The 23,885-nt window shown below is 34.9% G+C and overlaps 1 long non-coding RNA gene across 1 annotated transcript; it reads left to right on the top strand.

Annotated features, from left to right (window-relative positions):
* The first annotated feature begins 21,211 nt into the window (after window positions 1-21,211).
* LOC142241918 (uncharacterized) lies at window positions 21,212-21,935 on the top strand. Its single transcript, XR_012723868.1, has 3 exons — window positions 21,212-21,438; window positions 21,524-21,622; window positions 21,697-21,935. It is a non-coding gene; the product is annotated as an uncharacterized LOC142241918 (long non-coding RNA).
* The last annotated feature ends 1,950 nt before the right edge of the window (window positions 21,936-23,885 follow it).

Genomic DNA, 23,885 nt, shown 5'->3' with positions numbered 1-23,885 from the left:
GTCAAAGAAAACGAATGATATGCTCAAAATTGTAGGTGTACCTCCAAAAGTTAAAAAAAAAATAAAAAAATTATATCTCGAAAACCAATCGACAGAAAATTTTTTAAAAATCATTTTCGTGTTTAGTAGATCATAATCAATAAGAAAAAATATGCTAGAAACAATTCACAGAGAAAAGTTTGTTATTTGTTGCCTAGTGTTATTAGCGGCCATATACTAACACCACGTTCCAAATTTCAACCGGATCGGATGAATTTTGCTCCTCCAAGAGGCTCCGGAGATCAAATCTGTGGAACGGTTTTGCATGGTTATTAGAGACCATATACTAACACCACGATTCAAATTTCAACCGAATCGGATGAATTGTGCTCCTCCAAGAGGCACCGGAGATCAAATCTGGGGAACGGTTTATATGGGGGCTATATATAATTATGGACCGATATGGACCAATTCTTGCGTGTTTGTTAGAGACCACATTCTAACACCATGTTGCAAATTTCAACCGAATCGGATGAAATTTGCTCCTCCAAGAGGTGCCGGAGGTCAAATCTGGGAATCGATTTATATGGGGGCTGTATATAATTATGGACCGATATGGACCACTTCTTGCGTGTTTTTTAGAGACCACATACCAACACCATTTACCAAATTTCAACCGGATCGGATGAATTTTGCTCCTCTAAGGGACTCCGAAGGTCAAATCTGGGAATCGGTTTATATGGGGGCTATATATAAATATGGACCGATATGGACAAATTTTTGCATGGTTGTTAGCGACGATATACTAATACCATGTACCAAATTTCAGCCGGATCGTATGAAATTTGCTTCTCTTAGAGGATCCGAAGGTCAAATCTGGGGATCGGTTTATATGGGGGCTATATATAATTATAGACCGATATGGACCAATTTTGGCGTGGTTGTTAAAGAACATATATCAACACCATGTACCAAATTTCAACCGGATCGGATGAATTTTGCTTCTGCAAAAGGCTTCGGAAGTCAAATCTGGGGATCGGTTTATATGGGGGCTATATATAATTATGGACCGATATGGACCAATTTTTGCATGATTGTTAGAGACAATATACTAATACCATGTACTAAATTTCAGCTAGATCGGATGAAATATGCTACTCTTAGAGGCTCCGCAAGCCAAATCTGGGCGTCCGTTTATATGGGGGCTATTCGTAAAAGTGGACCGAATGGGGGCTATACGTAAAAGTGGACCAAATGAGCCATTTGCAATACCGTCCGACCTACATCAATAAGCACTACTTGTGCCAAGTTTCAAGTCGATAGCTTGTTTCGTTCGGAAGTTAGGGTGATTTCAACAGACGGATGGACAGACATGCTGAAATCGACTCAGAATTTCACCACGACCCAGAATATATATACTTTAGGGAGCCACCGTGGTGCAATGGTTAGCATGTCCGCCTTGCATACACAGGGTCGTGGGTTCGAGTCCTGATACGACCGAACACCGAAAAGTTTTTCAGCGGTGGATTATCCCACCTCAGTAATGCTGGTGACATTTCTGAGGGTTTCAAAGCTTCTCTAAGTGGTTTCACTGCAATGTGGAACGCCGTTCGGACTCGGCTATAAAAAGGAGGTCCCTTGTCATTGAGCTTAACATGGAATCGGGCAGCACTCAGTGGTAAGAGAGAAGTTCACCACTGTGGTATCACAATGGACTGAATAGTCTAAGTGAGCCTGATACATCGGGCTGCCACATAACCTAACCTAACCTGTATACTTTATGGGGTCTTAGAGCAATATTTGGATGTGTTACAAACTGAATGACAAAATTAATATACCCCCCATCCTATGGTGGAGGGTATAAAAAGTTGTATACAAATGTAGTACACGATTTTACTAAACATTAAAATAGTTCATATTTTCCTAAAATTAGTAAATTTAACTAAAATTGTACCTGGCTTGAACTTCGTATGGCGCTAAAGACATTTAAGCCATTTTTAAATCCACTTTTATTCTTCAACATACGAAATTTTCTTAAACAACTTCAAAAGTTTATCATTATTAATAAATTTTCCTCAAGATGACAAACTTATTGTACATTGAAAAAAAAAAACAGTGAAAACCCCACCAGGAAGAAAAATTTTTGTTAATTTTGATAAGTTTTAGATAATGTTATCTAAAAAGTATTACAAACGCTGACATCACGCCGGTATCACAAACATAAGTAAATATTTTTCGTCTAATTCAAGAAAATTTGTTAGACATAATTAATTTCTTTCACTTGTTAAAGAAAATTGTGTAGTTTGAGGGAAAAAAATTGGAGTCCAAAATGGCAAGAACGAAATTCAAGATGGGCGCATTTGTAGTAAAATTTGTTGATAGTTTTGCTGCAAATAGAGGATGCTGATGAGGAATGTGGTAATTCCGAAACGTGCATCCATCTTGTAGTCTATAAGGCTTTGCCCAAATTTGACAAACATTCTTTTCCTCTGTTGGTTAAGCTACACTTGTAGTTTAGTCAATGCATGGTTTTAAACTAAAATCAAAAACAACAACAAAATTTACAAATTTAAAGAAATAATGACCTATTTTGTGGGAAGTACGAATTTAGTAAATCTTTATACTTCATTTGTGTATAAAATTTTCCCGTTTTTTAGTTAAATTATCTTTCTCCAAAAATAATAATTCCATGAACTACAATAAAGTTAAATTGGCTTTAGTGAAATAGAAAATGAAATACAATTAGAAAACTCTTTTAGATAAATTTTTCTAAAATAAACCCAAGTTTATGCAACGTGTACGTTTGCATTTTCTTAATCCAAATTTTGCCCCCAAAATGCGAAACTTTCTTTAATAAGTGATAAAAAATATAAACTGCCGAAAGATCGGGCAGGCCAAATTTTATTAACTTTCCACAACACCGAAAAAAAAATCCGTAGTTAAACTAATGCTAAATTTAACTTATTTTTATTGCAAAAACATTATTTGTTTGTAGTTAAGATTTATTATTTTTTCGAAATTTCCTCTTTGAAGTACGCTATACGAAGTTAAAGTTTCTTCAAAATTAGTTCATTTTAATTTAAAGAAGGGGTCACTTTTTCTGGAAGCTATATGAAATCCTGCTTGCAGACAAACACGTATTTGTGCTAAATTTCACTGAAGACAGACAGACAGACAGACGGATAAGCGGTCATCCATCACCATCGTGATGGTAAAAAAAAATATAAGTTGCAGTATGATTAGAAATACCAAAAGAATTTTGCTACTACCAAATATTATTGTATTAGGATATTTCAATAGCAGTCACAGTAGCCTGAGCAAAGTGCCAAAATGCATTGGAAATTATAACGCTCTGAAATAGATGAGATAATTATCTTCTATAAAAACATTGGAACGCCCCATTTTAATTGGTATATATCAATGACTTTTATCGAACCCAAAATCAACATCACTTTACTATGGCCATAGCTAACATATGGGTAAATGACCTAAATACCATTTGGATTACTTCTCATACAGTCCACAGAATCATTCATGTTTTTCCATTGAATTACTTATTAACCTTACTCACGTTTTATTTCACATATTAACTCGGAAATAAACAAAATTGCTTTGGCCATGATTAATCCCATAATTCGTTCATTTCCACCCACATATTTATGGGATGCTAAGGAGCGCATACAAAAGGTATCGAAATCTATTACCAAAGTCCTCTTCCGATATAATAATGATAATAATTTAGCATTCAAAATACTATCGATTTGTGATGGTCACATTCAAGAAATACGAGTATGTCCTTGTATTCCTACAACGATGGCATATCAATGTGCAATTTCATTAACTAATTTATTGAGGGATATTGGAAGTATGTATGGGTGTTACGAACTATTTATGTGAGTGGGTGTATGTGTGTGTGAGTGTGTTCCTTTGCATACGGATATTCCATGGTGTATGAACATAGAGCTTATGACTGAATGAACGTATATCCAATGTACTACTTACTATATATCGTGATAGCGTAATTGCAGTCAGTATGCTCATACTCTTGTAAGGCTGTAGCATGGAGGGGGTGCGTGGATTTTCCAAATATATTCCCCCATAAGGAAATTAATTTTATGACAATGCATAAACAAACAACACAGCAAAACAGCCATAAAAAATGGTAAAATGCTAAATAAATCTAGAGCGGGGTGCGACGGAAAATTGAAATGAAAATCCAATCAATTTCTCTTATTTGCTTACGTTAATTGTGAATCCGATGGCGTCCAAGATAGATGTGCGCATAAATAAACCAATGGTTCTTGGTTGATAAACACATACACTCAACAAAAAAAAAATGTTATTGGATTCAACGATTTTAACCTTGCCTTATTGACTGATTGATTTCGAGCTGAAGATAAGGTTTCATTCTAGCTGATTTAGTATTCAAAAGTTTAAGCAAACTATGAGTCATTTCTTCAATTGAACAGTTTTAAATGTTCTGAACAAATTAAGTTATTACTCATTTAGTATTCTTTATATTCGAGAATGTTGGTAGAAAATTACACAATTTTAGGTTAGATATCATGGCAGGTTCACTTAGGCTATTCAGACAATTGTGATAACACAAGTGGTGGTGTGTTCTGTTACCAATGAGTGCTGCAGGCATAGAAAAAAAAACAGAACTGTTTTATAGGAAAAATGATCTTTCTCGTGCGAAAATTGGCCCACCTAAATTGTACTCCACATTTTGAGATTTCCACAAATTAGTCGTTAAAACCGAGAAAATGTAATGCTCTGTGGTACTTTTTAACTGCAGTTCACAAAACTAAATCCTCTCATAAAAGATAAATGACCTAAAATTAAAAAAAAAAGAAAAACAAGTATATATGGCCGTAAGTTCGGCCGAAGCTTAAAGGGTGATACGGTCAAAATTTGGTCAATATGACGTATTTCTTTCAATTTTGCATTTAAAAAACCTGAACACCCCTCATTTTGAAGGTGTGTGTGTGTAGAATGTTGCTCCTATTTTGATTTTGGAATTCACTCTTCAGTTGTCAAAATACCGTCCAAGCAAGAAGAGCAGCGTATCAAAATTTTGCTCGCGCATCGCGAAAATCCGAGCTACTCGCACGCAAAGCTGGCAAAATCGTTAAAAGTTGCCAAATCAACCGTTACAAATGTAATTAAAGTGTTTGGGGAACGTTTGTCGACAGCCAGGAAGTCTGGATCGGGGGGAAATCGAAAACCGGAAGCCGCTGAGACGACAAAGAGAGTTGCCGGTAGTTTCAAGCGAAACCCTAACCTCTCTCTCCGAGATGTCGCAAATAAGCTGGGTGTATCGTCTACAACCGTGCATCGAGCCAAAAAACGAGCCGGACTATCGACGTACAAGAAGGTAGTGACTCCAAATCGCGATGATAAACAAAATACGACGGCCAAAGCGCGATCCCGGAGGCTGTACACGACGATGCTGACGAAGTTTGAATGCGTGGTAATGGACGACGAAACCTACGTCAAAGCCGACTACAAGCTGCTTCCGGGACAGGAGTTTTATACGGCAAAAGGAAGGGGAAAGCACATAAAACTGTCAAAGTTCGCAAAGAAATATCTGGTTTGGCAAGCCATCTGTACATGTGGCTTGAAAAGCAGCATTTTCATAGCTTCCGGGACTGTCAACCAAGAAATTTACGTGAAAGAGTGTTTGCTGCCTTTCCTGAAGAAACACGGTTGTTCCGTACTGTTTGCCCGGATTTGGCATCGTGCCATTACGGTAAAAAGGCCATGGAGTGGTACGCCGCCAACAACGTGCAGGTGGTTCCCAAGGACAAGAACCCTCCCAACACGCCAGAGCTCCGCCCAATTGAGAAATACTGGGCTATTGTCAAGCGGAACCTAAAGAAGACCAAAAAAACTGCTAAGGACGAGCAGCAGTTCAATGCAAACTGGCTTTCTGCGGCGAAGAAGGTGGACAAGGTGGCTGTACAAAATCTGATGGCAGGTGTCAAGCGTGAGGCCCAGCCATTCGGATTTGGAAAAGCGAAAGCCTAACTGAATATTTTTCCTGAATTTTATACTAATTGAACTTGAAAAAGAAATTTAATTTGATTTTTTAAATAAACGATTTCACCGATTTACACGCGTTTTCCCTTGACCAAATTTTGACCGTATCACCCTTTATCAGGCTCACTTAGACTATTCAGTCCATTGTGATACCACATTGGTGAACTTCTCTCTTATCACTGAGTGCTGCCCGATTCCATGTTAAGCTCAATGACAAGGGACCTCCTTTTTATAGCCGAGTCCGAACGGCGTTCCACATTGCAGTGAAACCACTTAGAGAAGCTTTGAAACCCTCAGAAATGTCAACAGCATTATTAAGGTGGGATAATCCACCGCTGAAAAACTTTTTGGTGTTCGGTCGAAGCAGGAATCGAACCCACGACCTTGTGTATGCAAGGCGGGCATGCTAACCGTTGCACCACGGTGGCTCCCTTATATAGGTAAGTCTACAAATAATTACGAATCGATATAAACTTTTGCGCGATACGTGGAGAGCCAGAATTGAAATATGGGGGTCGTTTATATGGGGCTACAATTATGAACTTGATATGGACCAATTTTTGTGTGATTGGGATCGATTTATCTGAGGGCTATATATAACTATAGACTGATATGGACCTAGTTAGGCATGGTTGTTAACGGCACAATGTACCAAATTTCAACTGAATCGGATGAAATTTGCTCCTCCAAGAGGCTCCAAAAGCAAATCTCGGGATCGGTTTATATGGGGGCTATATATAATTATGGACTGATATGGACCAATACCTGCATGGTTGTTAGAGACCATATACCAACACCACGTACTAAATTTCAATCAGATCGGATGAATTTTGCTTATCCACCGGAGGTCATATCTGGGGATGGGTTTATAGGGGGGCTATATATAATTATGAACTGATATGAACCAATTCCTGCTGGGTTGTTTGATACCATATACTAAAATCACGTACCAAATTTCAACCGAATCGGATGAATTTTGCTCTTCCAAGGGGCTCCGGAGGTCAAATCTGGGGATCGGTTTATATGGGGGCTATATATAATTATGGACCGATGTGGACCAATTTTTGCATAGTTGTTAGAGACCATATACTTACACCATGTACCAAATTTCGGTCGGATCGGATGAAATTTGCTTCTCTTAGAGGCTCCGCAAACCAAATCTGGGGGTCGGTTTATATGGGGGCTATATATAATTATGGAACGATGTGAACCAATTTTTGCATGGTTGTTAGAGATAATATGCTAACACCATGTACCAAATTTCAGCAGGATCGGATGAAATTTGCTTGTCTAAGAGGATTCGCAAGCCAAATCTGGGGGTCCGTTTATATGGGGGCTATACGTAAAAGTGGTCCGATATGGCCCATTTGCAATACCGTTCGACCTACATCAATAGCAACTACTTGTGCCAAGTTTCAAGTCGATAGCTTGTTTCGTTCAAAAGTTAGCGTGATTTCAACAGACAGACGGACGGACATGCTTAGATCGACCCAGAGTTTCACCACGACCCAGAATATATATACTTTATGGGGTCTTGGAGCAATATTTCGATGTGTTACAAACGGAATGACAACGTTAATATCCTATGGTGGAGGGTATAAAAGAACAAGTATGTATATAAAGCAGTAAGTTCGGCCCGTCCGAATCTTAAATTCCCACCACCTTGAATCAAATATAATAGTTTCCTTTGAAAAGTCTTTATCGTAATGGGTTAATTGATAATATATAGAATTTCAGGGGGGTTTCATGAGGAATTTGGAGTAATCAGTGTGCATGAAAATGATGAAATAACGCATTGATTTGACATCTAAAAACTGTAGATTTTTACCCCCATTATCCAAATTATTAGAAGAAGTAAAATCTGGAAATTTTAAATTCAGTTTCAAGTAATTGTCATGATCTGTGCGCCTTCTATACTATAGAAGTGAAATCGGTCTATATGGAGGATTTACCAAAAACTACGGTTTATATAAGCCCAACGAGTTAAATCGGGAGTTCAGTCTAGAGGGGTGCCAAGAACATGCAACGATACGAACCAAATTCAGCAACCTAACTGTGGTGTTGAAAAACCTACAGAATCTACATCCCCAAATTGGAGGGGGAGTTCATAAGGGGGCTATATCAAAATCTAGACCCATACAAAATATATTCGGAACACCTATTTATGGCAATAAAAATTCTCTAGCTTTTAATTTTCAGGCAAATTGGATAAAAACTACGGTTTCTAGAAGTCCAAGAAGTAAACTCGGGAGATCGGTCTATATGGGAACTATACAAAACCAAGGAAAGAAGCACACCAATATCTGAAAACCTATTTATGGTCCTAAAAACCTCTAGATTTCAAATTTCAGACAAATGGCATAAAAACTGCAGTTTTTAGAAGCTCAAGAAATCGGTTGATGGGTCTATATGGGGCCTATAGCAAACCATAGACCGATACACACCATATTCGGCACACCTATTTGCGGCCCCAAAAAAAACCTCTAGGTTTCAATTTTCAGGAAAAGCGGATAGAAACTATGGTTTCTAGAAGCCCAAAAAGTAAAATCGGGACATCGGTTTATATGGGGACTTTACCAAAACATGAATCGATAACCCCATTATCGGCACACCTTTTTGTGGTCCTAAATACCTCTAGATTTCAAATTTCAGGCAAATCGGGTGGAAAATACTGTTTGTAGAAGCCCAAGGCCCCCAATCGCGGGGTCGGTTTATATGGGGCCTATATCAAAACCTGGACCGATATAGCCCATCTTCGAACTTGACCTGCCGGCAAACGAAAAACGAATCTGTGCCAAATTGCATACGATGACGCCATTGTTGAAAGCTGTAGCGTGATTACAACAGACAGACGGACATGGTTATATCGTCTTATAATTTCTCCCTGATGAAGAACATATATACTTTATATAGTCGGAAATCGATATTTCGATGTGTTACAAACGGAATGACAAACTTATTATACCCCCATCACCATTCTATGGTGGTGGTAATAAAAATCATTATATCAGAGAAATGCGTATTCTCTGCTAAGCAGAAATCCCGTTAATATTACAAGGATAAGGCCAAAACTGGCCTTATTACAATATATATTTTTTTCAATGTATAATCGTATATTCTAGATAAGTTAGGTTAGGTTAGGTTGAAGTGGCAGCCCGATTAAATTTCAGGCTCACTTAGACTATTCAGTCCATTGTGATACCACATTTAACTAAAAGTACCTATTACATATGGGAACTTCTAGTCTTAACCACTGAACCTTCTCTATTATTTACTTTTGCGGAACCAATCAGATTGCTCCAAAAACATTAACAAACTGCTTAAGTTAACGTTTTCCAGGTCCGCCGGTAATCTAAAGTTATATGCTCCTAAAATTCGCTTACGCCTTACACAAAAAGCAGGACACTCACACAAGAGGTGTTTAATTGATTCCTTTTCCTCAACATCATGACAGCTTATACAATAGTCATTATACTTCGCACCTATAGTTTTTGCAAATTCGCCTATCAGGCAGCGACCCGTTATATCAGATATCAGGAGTGCTATCTGACGCCTTGAGAACACTAGCATATCTAGTGTGTGGTTTAAGTTTAAATGGGGCCATATTTGCTTGGTGTCGTTACAACCCTTGCAATTATCCCATCGAATATTGGCCATCATAGATAAGTAAGACAAAATTCTTCAATTGTTAAAAAAATATTTCTGGGAAAAGCCTTTTCCCAACCAAACTGCAAATTAAAAAAAATAGAAACGAAAGTTTTTTAGATTTAGTAAAATTTGTAAAACATTCTGATAGTTTTTTTTAGTACGTTATCTTTAACGTTACTTCGTAATCGGACAAATACGAAATTTGGAGTAGAAATATTTCTCTGTGTACTTAAAAAAAACTTGTGCTTACCTTCAATGTATTTGTTTGTTTGTATATTTTTATATATTGAAATTCCTATGGACATAATTATGTATTTTGCATTTAGTAACCACCACCACAACAGCAACAACAACAATTCTATTAACGATTGTATCATTTTGCTATGGACACTTGCATGCCCAACACACGTACCCATATCGTCTATTGGTTATATCCTTTCCTCGAGAATCAAGTAGGTATAAGGCTGCGGCTGTAATAATTTTATTAGTACATCATACGATTACAAATACACTTGTTCATGATCGTATGTGGTATTTACGCTAATGGTATTAAGGAATTAATTGTTGATTGGTCAGATAGCACATCTAAAAGTAAGCAATTAGATGTGCATATTTACTAATTGGAAATTTGTGTCCCAACTCAGACATATACCACGACAGATCGATTCTTCTACATTAATTCTTAGCTACAAGATGTAATTTGTATGCATGAAGGTAAACAAGTGGCTCGTGTACACCAAAATCACATTTGATTCAATTGAAAGCCCTATTGCTAGGTTAAATGAAATTCTAATGCATACTTATGGCCGATAGTGATGAACGATGAAATCCATCCATCCAATAATAAGTACCTAGTAAACACTTTCAGTACCAAATAATTTTGGGGGTAAATGATTTCAAACAAGTGAAGAAAGCCTCAAGTTGAGTGGGGCCGATTATATTATATCCTGCACTGAAAAAATATTGTCGTGCCGTGGTGTCATATTAGGTTCATATTACAATCATTTGAATAAAGGTTTTGATGAATCGTGTTCAATGGCGTCTCTGGACGAGTATGCTAAAGTGTAAAGGGTATATGCCCAGCAACAAAAGCGTCGCCAAAAAATAGTGAATATGTTCTTTTTGGATCCGGAAGTATTGCGAAAATGGAAGTACTGCGAACGGATGTCTTAAGGCGAATTCAGTGTTTTGGATGTGAATTAAAAAAATTTGTGCTGTAAAATAATTTTTAAAATTTTTGTGATTTTTAATGCATTCTAACGCTTTTCTGAATCGCTTGACCTCAAATATTTACAAAAACTCGCAATTTTTCTGGAATAGATTTAACATTTCATTCAACAAAATTTAAATAATTTTTACCATTTTATTAATCTTTTCTCTGTTTTTAACCTATTTGAAACAAATATAGTTAAAATTACAATTTAAAATATGAATAAAGAGTGTTATAAAAAATTGAATTAAGGGAATTTCTAACGACAACAATAGAAGTGTTTTGTTTCCATCTACAACGGGCTCGTCAAAGAAAAACCCTATGTCATATTTGAGAACAATCTGTCTTAAACGGCGAACTGAACTTTGCACACTAAAACAAGTATATACGGCCGTAAGTTCGACCAGGACGAATCTTTGGTGATTGTGGTAATACTCAAATTACAGACCGGATCGTATAAATTTTGCTCCTCCAAGAGGCTCCAGAGCCCAAATGTGGGGCTCCAAAACCAAATCTGGGTATCGGTTTATATGGGATTGGATGAATTTTGCTCCTCCATGAGGCTCCGGAGTTCAAATCTGGGGATCGGTTTATATGGGGGCTATATATAATTAAGGACAGATAGGGACCAATTTTTGCATGGTTGTTAGAGATCATATACTAAAATTTCAGCCGGATCGGATGGAATTTGCTTCTCTTAGAGGCTCCGCAAGCCAAATCGGGGGATCGGTTTATGTGGGGGCTATATATAATTGGGTATTTGAGGACATATATTAACATCACGTACCAAATTTGAACTGAGTCAGATGAATTTTGGCTCCGGAGGTCAAATCTAGTGATCGGTTTATATGGCGGCTATATATAATTATTTACCGACGTTGACCAATTTTTGCATGGTCTTTAGAGACCATATACTTACACCATGTACCAAATTTCAGCCGGATCGGATGGAATTTGCTTCTCTTACAGGCTCCGCAAGCCAAATCGGGGGATCGGTTTTTATGGGGACTATACATAATTAGGAAAGGTATGGACCAATTTCTGTATGGTTGTTAGAGACCATATACTAACACCACGTACCAAATTTTAACCGAATCGGATGAATTTTTCTCCTCCAAGTGGCCCCGCAAGCCAAATTTGGGGGTCGGTTTATATGGGGACTATACGTAAAAGTGGACCGATATCGTCCATTTGCAATACCGTTCGACCTACATCAATAGCAACTACTTGTGCCAAGTTCCAAGTCGATAGCTTGTTTCGTTCGGAAGTTAGTGTGATTTCAACAGACGGACGGACATGCTTAGATCGACTCAGAATTTCACCACGATCCAAAATATATATACTTTATGGGGTCTTAGAGCAATATTTCGATGTGGTTCAAACGGAATGACAAATTTAATATACCCCCATCCTATGGTGGAGGGTATAAAAATGAACAGACGGACATCGCTACATCGACTCAGAATTTAATTCTGAACGATGGTTCTCAAATGCACAAAAGGGCATGTACTGTTCCAAAGATTTTGTCTTTAGACTAACAATTTTGGTTTTGATTCCGAGCCAAATCAAAATTGAAGTAAGGATACATTTAAAACACAATTCTCTTTTAAATTTGGGTTTTGCTTACTTGATTCTTGTCAACAAATTTTTATTTATTATTTTTTTTTTCATCTATTTTCTTCATGTGGTACCAAAGTCCTCTAAATATGTTACGTGTTAACGAAAACTTCAATTGTACAATTCAGAGTCGACTTCAAGTAGAAATTGTATTATAATTGGAATAAAAATCGTGTTTAAAATAAAGTATTGAAAACATATCCTAGTTTTGAACGCTTTATTGCTTTGTTGTCAAGATGCAAAAAGTAAACAAATTCAAAGACGATTTCATTAATTTTGAAGAATTTTTCACAATTATTAATAAAAAATTTTTCTTTTTATACCCTCCACCATAGGATGGGAGTATATTGAATTTGTCATTCCGTTTGTAACACATCGAAATATTGCTCTAAGACCACACAAAGTATATATATTGTGGGTCGTGGTGAAATTCTGAGTCGATCTAAGCATGTCCGTCCGTCCGTCTGTTGAAATCACGCTAACTTCCGAACGAAACAAGCTATTGACTTGAAACTTGGCACAAGTACTTGTTATTGATGTAGATCGCATGGTATTGCAAATGGGCCATATCAGACCACTTTTACGTATAGCCCCCATATAAAGCGACCCTCAGATTTGGCTTGCGGAGCCTCTTGGAGGAGCCAAATTCATCCGATGCGGTTGAAATTTGGTACGTGGTGTTAGTATATGGTTTCTAATAACCATGCAAAAATTGGTCCACATCGGTCCATAATTATGTATATCCCCCATATAAACAGATCCCCAGATTTGACCTCCAGAGCCTCTTGGAGGAGCAAATTTCATTTGATCCAGTTGAAATTTGGTATGCGGTGTTAGTATATGGTATCTAACAACCACGCAGGAATTGGTCCATATCGGTCCATAATTATATGTAGCCCCCATATAGACCGATGCCCAGATTTGACCTCCGGAGCCCCTTGGAGGAGCAAAATTCATCCGATCCAGTTGATATTTGGTTCGTGGTGTTAGTACAGGGTGTCTAATAACCATGCAAAAATTGGTCCATATCGGTCCATAATTATGTATAGCCCCCATATAAACCGATCCCCAGATTTGACCTCCAGAGCCTCTTGGAGGAGCAAATTTCATCCGATCCGGTTGATATTTGGTTCGTGGTGTTAGTACAGGGTGTCTAATAAATCGTCAAAAATAATCTACCAAAATTTTATTTCTATAGAAAGATTTGTCAAAATTTTATTCCTATAGAAAATTTTATCAAAATTTTATTTCTATAGAAAATTTTATAAAAATGTTATTTCTATAGAAAATTTTGTAAACATTTTATTTCCATAGAAAATTTTGACAAACTGAATTATATACGTATTTAATCGGCCTTTTTTTGTTTAATATATACCCCGCATGGACTAACATACAATTTAGAAGACGATGTTAAGAAGTTTTAAGATACCTTGCCATCGGCAAGTGTTACCGCAACCCAAGTAATTCGATTGTGGATGACAGTCTTTAGTAGAAGTTTCTACGCAATCCATGGTGGAGGGTATATAAGATTCGGCCTGGCCGAACTTACGGCCGTATATACTTGTTTATCTTACGATACCCATTTTAAGTCGAATCACTTAATTATAAGAACAAAACGACTTTATGCAAAAGTTTATAGACTTTGGACAAGGAGAAAACTTTATATCACAGAAATTCGAAGCAAGAAACGCATTCGTGTTTTAAGGACACAAAATCGTTGGTCTCACGACAATATTTTTTCCAGTGTACCATAGTAATGTATAAGCGTATAAATATGGGAAATATTTGAAGTACACGTACATATAGGGGCTATATTTAAATCTGTACTTGAATCAGAATCGGGAAACGTAGCAAGATTATTGATTTTTCTTTATGCACAAAATTTGAAGAAACTGGCAGTCAGATTTCGTTGTGATCTGGGGTAAACTGCAAAATTGGCAAAATTATTATGCAAATAAGGGCCTTCTAATTAAGAAGGCCAAATGGATCAAATGAAGTGTATTCCTCCATGAGACTTCAAAAGTCAAACTCATCGATTTATATGGGGGCTATAAATTGTAGACCGATATGGGCTTATTTACATGGTGGCGGATATTTAAGATTCGGTGCGGCTGCAACTTTGGCCGTATATCGCGTAAATGCATATCGAATTTTCATTAAAACTTGGTGTTTAAAATATTCATCATTATATTAGTATCAATTTAATATATTTTTGTTACATTCCCGAAAATCTTAAGACAAATTAAAAACGATACCAGTCACTGGTAACACTACTGATACCCAATGGTTTATAATGTTTTCTATAGTTGTATTAGTCTAAAGGACTATTATAAAAAATATGTAATTGAGTTGCTATACTTTAGCTGTCCACTTAGCTCGCCCGCATATTTGTTGTTACTCAAATTGCCACTCTTGATGTCGTCGTTTAAAGTCTTGAAAAATTGTTACTCTCTGTTAACTTATCACTCATAGTTTTAAGTTGAAAGCATATATGTTTCCTTCCGCTGACACTATCTAGAATTGCGTGAAATTACATTTAAAAAAAGATAACAGACAACAAAATCACACTTCTACCACTGAGATGGCGAAAAGCTATATGGCCAAACACTAACAGACAAAATTTGTATGAAAATGGAAAATGATAAGTCGACACAAAGCCTTGAGAAGTCGTATCTGGAGATCGGTCTATATAAGAATGGGATATATCAAAACATTGACCAATGCGAGAGTTACCTTTTATACTACGGTATTAGAGAACAAAAACAAATATTAATCATTGAAAATCGCTTTCCAAAATATTCCCCACTAACATTATAGATCTGCGTTTGAACCAACTGTCAAAACAATTTTGCCACTCCTATTGAGACATCTCCAAAACATACATTCTGAACGCATCAACAGCTTCTTTAAGTGTCGAAAAATTTTGACCTATCATTTTAGTTTGATGGCGACAAGCTCAGTTTTTCCGCAAAAATTCGATCCCAGTTTTTCAATGCCCAGATTTCCGAAAAAATACTTGGAAGTGCGCGAGGAACTTGTTTTTTATTTTGGAGCATTTCTTTCGACCAATCGACACGATCCTGTTTTTGGTATTCAATGCGAACAAATTTTTTTACGGTCAAATGTTCATGGAATATGAATATTGAATAATATACTTTTTTTGATTTGGCTCATCTCGAAACATTCACTGAAAAAAAAGCATGCCCGGTTCCAAAGATTTTGTCTTTACTTTAAAAAATTTGGTATTGATTCCGAGCCAAAGAAGCGGAGAATACAAGTAAGGATACTTTTAAGACACAATTCTCTTTTAAATTTGGGTTTTGTGTACTTGCTTCTTGGAAGCAAATTTTAAGTTTTCGCTTTTTCAGCTTTTTTTCATATTCTATCAAAGACCTTTAAGAACGAGTTAACGACAACTTTATTTGTCAAATTAAGAATCCACTTCCAGTAGAAATTACGCTATGTTTCAAGTAAAAAACGTCTTTAAGATAAAGTGTTCTATTTTTGAACGATTTTTTACTTTGTAGTAAAGACGCAAAATGGCAACAAATTTAAAGACAATTTCATTAAATTTAAAGAATTTTTCTGAATTATTAAAGTCAAGTTGACCTTAGCCCAAACATTTTGTCTTTCATGTTATGATACCCATTTTTAAGGTAAACCACTTAGTTATAAGGACAATACAACTTCATTGAAAAGTTTATCGACTTTTGGACAAGGAAAAAACTTTATATTAGAGAAATTCGTCTTCTATGCTAAGCAAAATTTGCATTCGTATTTTAAAGACATGAAATCTTTGACCTCACGACAATATTTTTTTCAGTGTTCATAGAGTCGACAATCTTGCAGGTGTACACGTGACACGAAATTGTCGTGACTCACGCGTGAATCACGCTCATGTCAACGGCGTGAGTGTGTGTGATTAACAAACCAAAATGTCGTGCGTGATCGTGAGTCACGAAAACAATATCGCGCGTGAGTGTGCGTGAGTAACGAATTACTCTCACGAAAATAATCCCGCTCTCCAACATAAAATGCTTAAAATTTAAATTCTTTTGGAAATTTAGGGACACCTAGAATGTTAAGAGTTTAATAACGTTCTCGATCCCTCAGGTAAATTACTTATAAAATTATTCGTGAGCCACGACATATTTCGTGAGTCACGATATTTTTAGGGTTCACTAAAAAAAATGAACCCTCTATTTCACTAAAGCCAATTTAACTTTATTTTAGTTCATGGTATTATTATATTTGGAGAAAGTTTCCTTTACTATAATAATTTTTTGCGTACGTTACTTAAATGAACTAAAAAACGGGAAAAATTATACACAAATGAAGCGTAAAGATTTACTAAATTCGTACTTCTCACAAAATAGTTCATTATTTCTTTAAATTTATACATTTTACTACAAATACGCCCATCGTGATCTTCGGATCGCGCTAAAGACATTCTTGCAATTTTTAACTCTAATTTTTTCTTCAAACAAAATTTACTTGAACAAATGGAAAAAATTAATTATGTCTAGTAAATTTTCTTGAATTGGTCGAAAAATATTTATTTATTTTTGTGATATCGGCGTGATGCCAGCGTTCGTAATACTGTTTAGCTAAAATTTTCTAAAAATAATTTAAATTTTCTAAAGTTAACCATTAAGCTATTCATTCGGCCAGGCCGAAACTTATGTACCCTACACCATGGATTGCGTGGTAACTTCTACTAAAGGCTGCCATCCACAATCGAATTACTTGGGTTGTGGTATCACTTGTCGATGGCAATGTATCTTAAAACTTCTTAACATTCTCTTCTAAATTGTAGTTTAGTGTATTTGGGGTATATGTTAGACAAAACAAGGTACACTGAAAAAAAAGCATACTCGGTTCCAAAGATTTTGTCTTTACTTTAAAAAATTGGGTATTGATTCCGAGCCAAAGAAGCGGAGAATACAAGTAAGGATACTTTTAAGACACAATTCTCTTTTAAATTTAGGTTTTGTGTACTTGCTTCTAGGAAGCAAATTTTAATTTTTCGCTTTCTCAGCTTTTTTTCTTCATATGCTATCAAAGTCCTCTAAAAACGAGTTAACGGCAACTTTATTTTCCAAATTAGGACTCGACTTCCAGTAGAAATTATGCTATGTTTAAAGTAAAAAACTTCTTTAAAATAAAGTTTTGAAAAACATGTCCCATATTTGAACGATTTTTTACATTGTAGTCAAGATGCAAAAAGACAACAATTTTAAAGACAATTTCATTAAATTTAAAGAATTTTTCTGAATTATTAAAGTAAAGTTGACCTTAGCCTATAAATTTTTTCTTTCATGTTAGGATACCCATTTTTAAGTCAAATCATTATAATTATAAGGACAATACGACTTCATTGAAAAGTTTATCGACTTTTCGACAAGGAAAATATCTTTATTTTAGAGAAATGCGTCTTCTATGCTAAGCAAAATTTGTATTCGTATTTTAAAGACATGAAATCTTTGACCTCACGACAATATTTTTTTCAGTGTAGATTAAGTTATTGGCCGATATATGCAGGAGAGTCTAAACATAATTACGAACCGTTATGAACTAATGTTTGCACGGTAATTAGGGAACCAGAAGTGAAATAACGACCACCACTTCGTGATTGGTACCAAAATTCAGCAGGATCATGATTGCCTGGTTGTTGGGGGCCATATACAACACAGCGTACAAAATTTCAACCGAATCTGATGAAATTTCCTACTCCAAAAGGATGCGAGAACCAAATCTGGGGAACGGTTTATATGCACTGAAAAAAAAGCATGCCCGGTTCCAAAGATTATGTCTTTACTTTAAAAAATTTGGTATTGATTCCGAGCCAAAGAAGCGGAGAATACAAATAAGGGTACTTTTAAGACACAATTCTCTTTTAAATTTGGGTTTGGTACTAAAATTTGCTTCTAGGAAGCAAATTTTAATTTTTCGGTTTCTCATCTTTTTTTCTTCATATGCTATCAAAGTCCTTTAAAAACGAGTTAACGACAACTTTATTTTCCAAAAAAAGACTCGACTTCCAGTAGAAATTATGCTATGTTTTAAGTAAAAAACTTCTTTAAAATAAAGTTTTGAAAAACATGTCCTATATTTGAACGATTTTTTGCTTTGTAGTCAAGATACAAAAAGACAACTAATTTAAAGGACAATTTTATTAAATTTAAAGAATATTTCTGAATTATTAAAGTCAAGTTGACCTTAGCCCAAACATTTTAGCTTTCATGTTATGATACCCATTTTTAATTCAAATCACTTAATTATAAAGACAATACGACTTCATTGAAAAGTTTATCGACTTTTGGACAAGAACTTTATATTAGAGAAATGCGTCATCTATGCTAAGCAAAATTTGCATTCGTATTTTAAAGACACGAAATCTTTGACCTCACGACAATATTTTTTTCAGTGTGGGTGTTAGAGACCACATACTAGGTTAGGTTAGGTTAGGTTAGGTGCCAGCCCGATGCACCCAGAGAAGGAATATTATAACCTCAAACATGTTTTAAGAGCAAAATGTTATTTTTGGGTGGTGACCATATAACATGGTTTACGCAACCATGTTATTTTCTCGGAAATCATGTATCTGATTTCGGCAAGCAGATTATATTTGACGAGAAAATAACATTATAGTGACAAACATGAAACATGTTTGAGGTGATCATATTCCTTCTCTGCGTGTGTATCAGGCTCACTTAGACTATTCAGTCCATTGTGATACCACATTGGTGAACTTCTCTCTTATCATTGAGTGCTGCCCGATTCCATGTTAAGCTCAATGACAAGCGACCTCCTTTCTATAGCCGAGTTCGAGCAGCATTCCACATTACAGTGAAACCACTTAGAGAAGTTTTGAAACCCTCAGAAATGTCACCAGCATTTCTGAGGTGGGATAATCCACCGCTGAAAAACTTTTCGGTGTTCGGTCGAAGCAGGAATCGAACCCACGACCTTGTGTATGCAAGGCGGGCATGCTAACCATTGCACCACGGTGGCTCCCTATGTATCTGGTATCTCCGGTATCATCATATTGAACGACTGCCTTTACTTATTCAAACAGCTTTCCTCACATTTGGCGGATGTATTTGGGTCCTTCAAGAGCTTCTGGATATCAAATGTTGGCATCGGTTTATATGGGGGCTATATATAACCGATATGGACCAATTTGCTTCTCTATGAGACTCCGCACGCCAAATCTAGGGGTCGGTTTATATGTGGGCTATACGTAAAAGTGGGCCGATATGGCCCATTTGCAATACCATCCGACCTATATCAATAACAACTACTTGCGGCAAGTTCTAAGCAGATAGCTTGTTTCGTTCGGAAGTTGGCGTGATTTCTACAGACACAGAAAAAAAGTGTCTTGTAAATTTAAGGACCATTTTGACTTCCACATAGTTCAACAAATTTACTGTAATATAGTTCATTTTTCGTAACCACAACGAAAATTAACTTAGCTAAAGCAAAACTTATAAAAATTCAGTAAATGTTTTTTAGTTCACTAACTACGAAATGGGAAGGATTTTTCCTTAAATAAATTTCCAACACAGTAGTTAATGCATCGTTGATTCTATTATAAAAATACATGGGCAATATAAAAATCTTACTACGAAATGTGGACAATTTACTAAGACAAAATTTTGTATGGAAAAAAATTTTTGTAGTAAAAATTAACTTAACGACATTACCGATTCGTACGATGACTACCTACAGATTATTTCCCTTTTTATTATATGTTGGAGTGTTTTTACTCACATTGAATATTTTAGTTAAAATAGAATAAAAATTAGTTAATATAATCCTTGACAGGTGTATATAATTTTTATAGATTCCTCATAGATTTGGTATATATTTTACCTTAACTTATAGATAGAATTCCAACTAATCAATAAACGTGCTACTGGAAAATGTGAGTGCATCATGCGAGGGAGTTTTTAGAGACATTTTGTGTATATCTCGTATGATTGTTTGTGTTTGTTATTGCGTCATTTATGCTGTTGTTGGTTGTTTTGATTCTAGAGACAATGGAATGTTCCTTGTGTGTTGTTGGTATCTTTTGTGGTGAGAGTTGTTTTTTTGCAATAGCAAGATCAGAAAGGGAACGCGTGTGTGTGGAGTTGTTTTTCTTTACGGCAGGTATGGATCCCTTATGACTATTTGTGTCTTTCAGTTTTATTGTTGCATTCAGTTATGTTGATGCATTTATGAAGTGCACACGTGGATTTAATTTTGCAAAATTGTACGTGCGGTATTGGTGTTTATTAATGAAAATACATTTATTTCGAAACATTTTAGAAACTGAGAAGTGAATGATGTGATGTTAGAGGAATCAAAAACGCTTTTTATTGATAAAAAACAAACAACAGATTAAGGAACTGTATATTTCTGTTAATATGTTAGTTTAAAATTAGTGCGGATTTTAAATTGATTTACATAAAAAATATACAACATGAGTGGTAATAGGATGATTCATATTTATTCTACATCTGGATCACAGGTTGAGAAGCAACCATTTTTTTGAATCTATATTTTTTATGTTACAGCAATTCCTACAGGTGAGTACTAAGTTCGAGTTTAGCCGCTAAAATTAATAATAAATCACTAAGCAAAGTATACAATTATACGTCTTCGATACAAATTTAAATATAACTTGATGGAGAATAGCCCAAATCAAGTTTTTTATAAAGATTATTTTTTATAATGGATTATTAAAGAAAACTTATCATGGAAATTGCAATTTTAGCCGCTAAACTCGAACTTAATATCCACCTTAAATACTAAATGCTATACTGACAAGTGGAAATTATGTCTAATTTTATAATATTTTTTATTTCAATTATATTCTGAGAATAATTTCAATAACGTCCCATTTGTCCATGGATATGATTCCAATAATGTACCTACTGGATGGATTTTTCAATGTGGTAAGTTTTTCTGTAAACGGTATTTTGTCCGTTTTTAATAAAACCAAAATTTCAATTTATTAAAAATTATTTTTTTCACTTGCAGGTAGACAGGTCTCGTAATGGTAATTTTTTGAATATTCTTACTGTTTAATACTAATTAAGCTGATATCCTTATTGGCTCTAGGAAATACTCTTGAAAACCGTAAGTTAAAGATCAATATGAACGATATAATTAATTAATTAATAATATTTTTCTTATATTTTGTATAACTTCAGATGCCTCTAAGCCAAATCCGCCCAACAAAAGTTAGCCAAAATCGATGAAATTGGACAATTCAATTGAATATAGCAACTTATGCCACATATATCTTTCATATGGATAGAAAACATGAACATTTAAATTAATTAGTTTAGTCCTAATAACATAGAATATTACTCTTTTGAAGGAGCAATTACTAACTACCGACAAGTAAATGCGTCCAACGTACTAATAAAAATATTTCCTTTATTGTATATCATAAGCCATAGTTTTGTGTAATATAATAATAATTCTTTGAAATAAAATACTGGTGGTTATAGAAAATTGACTTGTTTTGTACGAAAAATTTCTTAGTTGTATACAGGCTTTTTGTACTTTTGATTCCTCAATTTCTCTACTTTTTTGAAAATTATACCGACAAACAGTTTATTTCAAACCAATTTCTTAATACATGTTTCCCAAAAAATTGTTAATTTTTCCGGATAGCAGGAATATTTTGAATGAGTTTAACTATATTCTTCCCACATCATAGTAATAATGAACTAAAATACGATTTAATACATGAACTAATTTATAAGAAAATCATGATCTTATCTAGATGAAAAAAATCTTTGGCGCCAAATCATGGTCATTCTTACTATGGGCTAGTTCATTTTTCATAAAAAATAGTACACTTTTTTTTCGGTGGACGGACGGACGGATATCGACTCAGAATTTCGCCACGACTCAGAATTTATATACTTTATGGGGGTCTTAAACCAATATTTCGATGAGTTACAAACGGAATGACAAAGTTAATGTACCACCCATCCTATGGTGGAGAGTAAAAAAAAACAGTGAACCATCCAGGAAGGAAAATTTCGGTTAATTTTAGAAAATTTATGTTATTTTTAAAAAATTTTACCTAAACTATATTACAATCGCAGATGTCACACGGACTTCACAAAAATAAGTGAAAATTTTTCGACAAATACAAGAAAACATTTTACACATAATTACTAGTTTACACCGAAAATTTACATTTAATGAGGTGACTCTTTTATCTATTTTCATCTGCTGAATTCGAAAATAAAGCTTAAAATTGTTTCATGGAACAGTTTTTGAGATAATCTTATATTTTTAGTTTTTCATCCTTTTTTCACTAGACAAATCACATCTCGAGTTGAAATATCCGATTATAACGTTGTTGGTACGTAAATGCAAGGTATTGAAATGACGAACAAAAGTGTACAATCGATGAAAAAAGGGCACCTTTACCAAAAAAAAAATCAGTTTGAAAAATGTCATTACTACCTTAGAACTTTTTACCTTATAGTTCATGGAATTATAATGGTTTGAGAAAGTTTTCTTGAATTTTTTATGCACATTAGTTAAATGAACTAAAAAAGGCGAAAAATATTTGCACAAATGAAGCAGAAAGATTTACTAAATTCGTACTTCTCACAAAATAATTCAGAATTTATTAAAATTTGTAAATATTACCAATAATATGGCCATAATAAATTTCGTATGGCACTAAAGACACTTTTGCAATTTTCATTAATAACATAAGTCAACAAAAAATAATTATGTTTAAAAAGTTTTTTTGAACTTGTCGAAAAATGTTTACTTATATTTGTGAAATCCGCGTGACATCTGCGATTGTAATACACTTCAGTTAACGATTTCTAAAATTAACCTAACTTTTCTGAAATTAACCAAAAAAATCCCTTCCTGTTGGGTTCCTTTACGAAAAGGTTAATTTCTCAAATGGTAGTTAAAACGAATACCAGGTCTTTACATTTTCTTTGTTTTACCAATGCACTAAGGAAAACTTAAAAAGTAAAGTACAATTTAGTTCGTTTTTCGCTCACCTATAGCTACTCTACCTATAAAACAAGGTAAATTTTACTTTTTGCCTCTTCTATATATCGAATTACAAGTAAATTCGACAAAATTTCTTGCAATGGAAATCTTCAGCCTATGTCTCCTTCTAGCTACAGATAAAATTGTGCTTCATCTTTTCTTACAATAAAGATTTCATCTATTATATTCCATCTTGAATTGAGCAACAATTGCTACTGAAATTACGAATTAGTCCAGAAAAGCTATCAAAACTTACTACATTGTTGGCAGTGTTAATTGAAGTGAAATGTTATTAATTGCTCCCGAGCATATGACAGCCATTTCCGAATACATATGACCCCAACTGTGTCTCAGATATCCA

The sequence above is a fragment of the Haematobia irritans genome, chromosome 1, assembly GCF_050003625.1.
Source record: "Haematobia irritans isolate KBUSLIRL chromosome 1, ASM5000362v1, whole genome shotgun sequence".
Taxonomy (NCBI): Eukaryota; Metazoa; Arthropoda; class Insecta; order Diptera; family Muscidae; genus Haematobia; species Haematobia irritans.
This window is presented reverse-complemented; position numbering and strand designations above follow the sequence as displayed.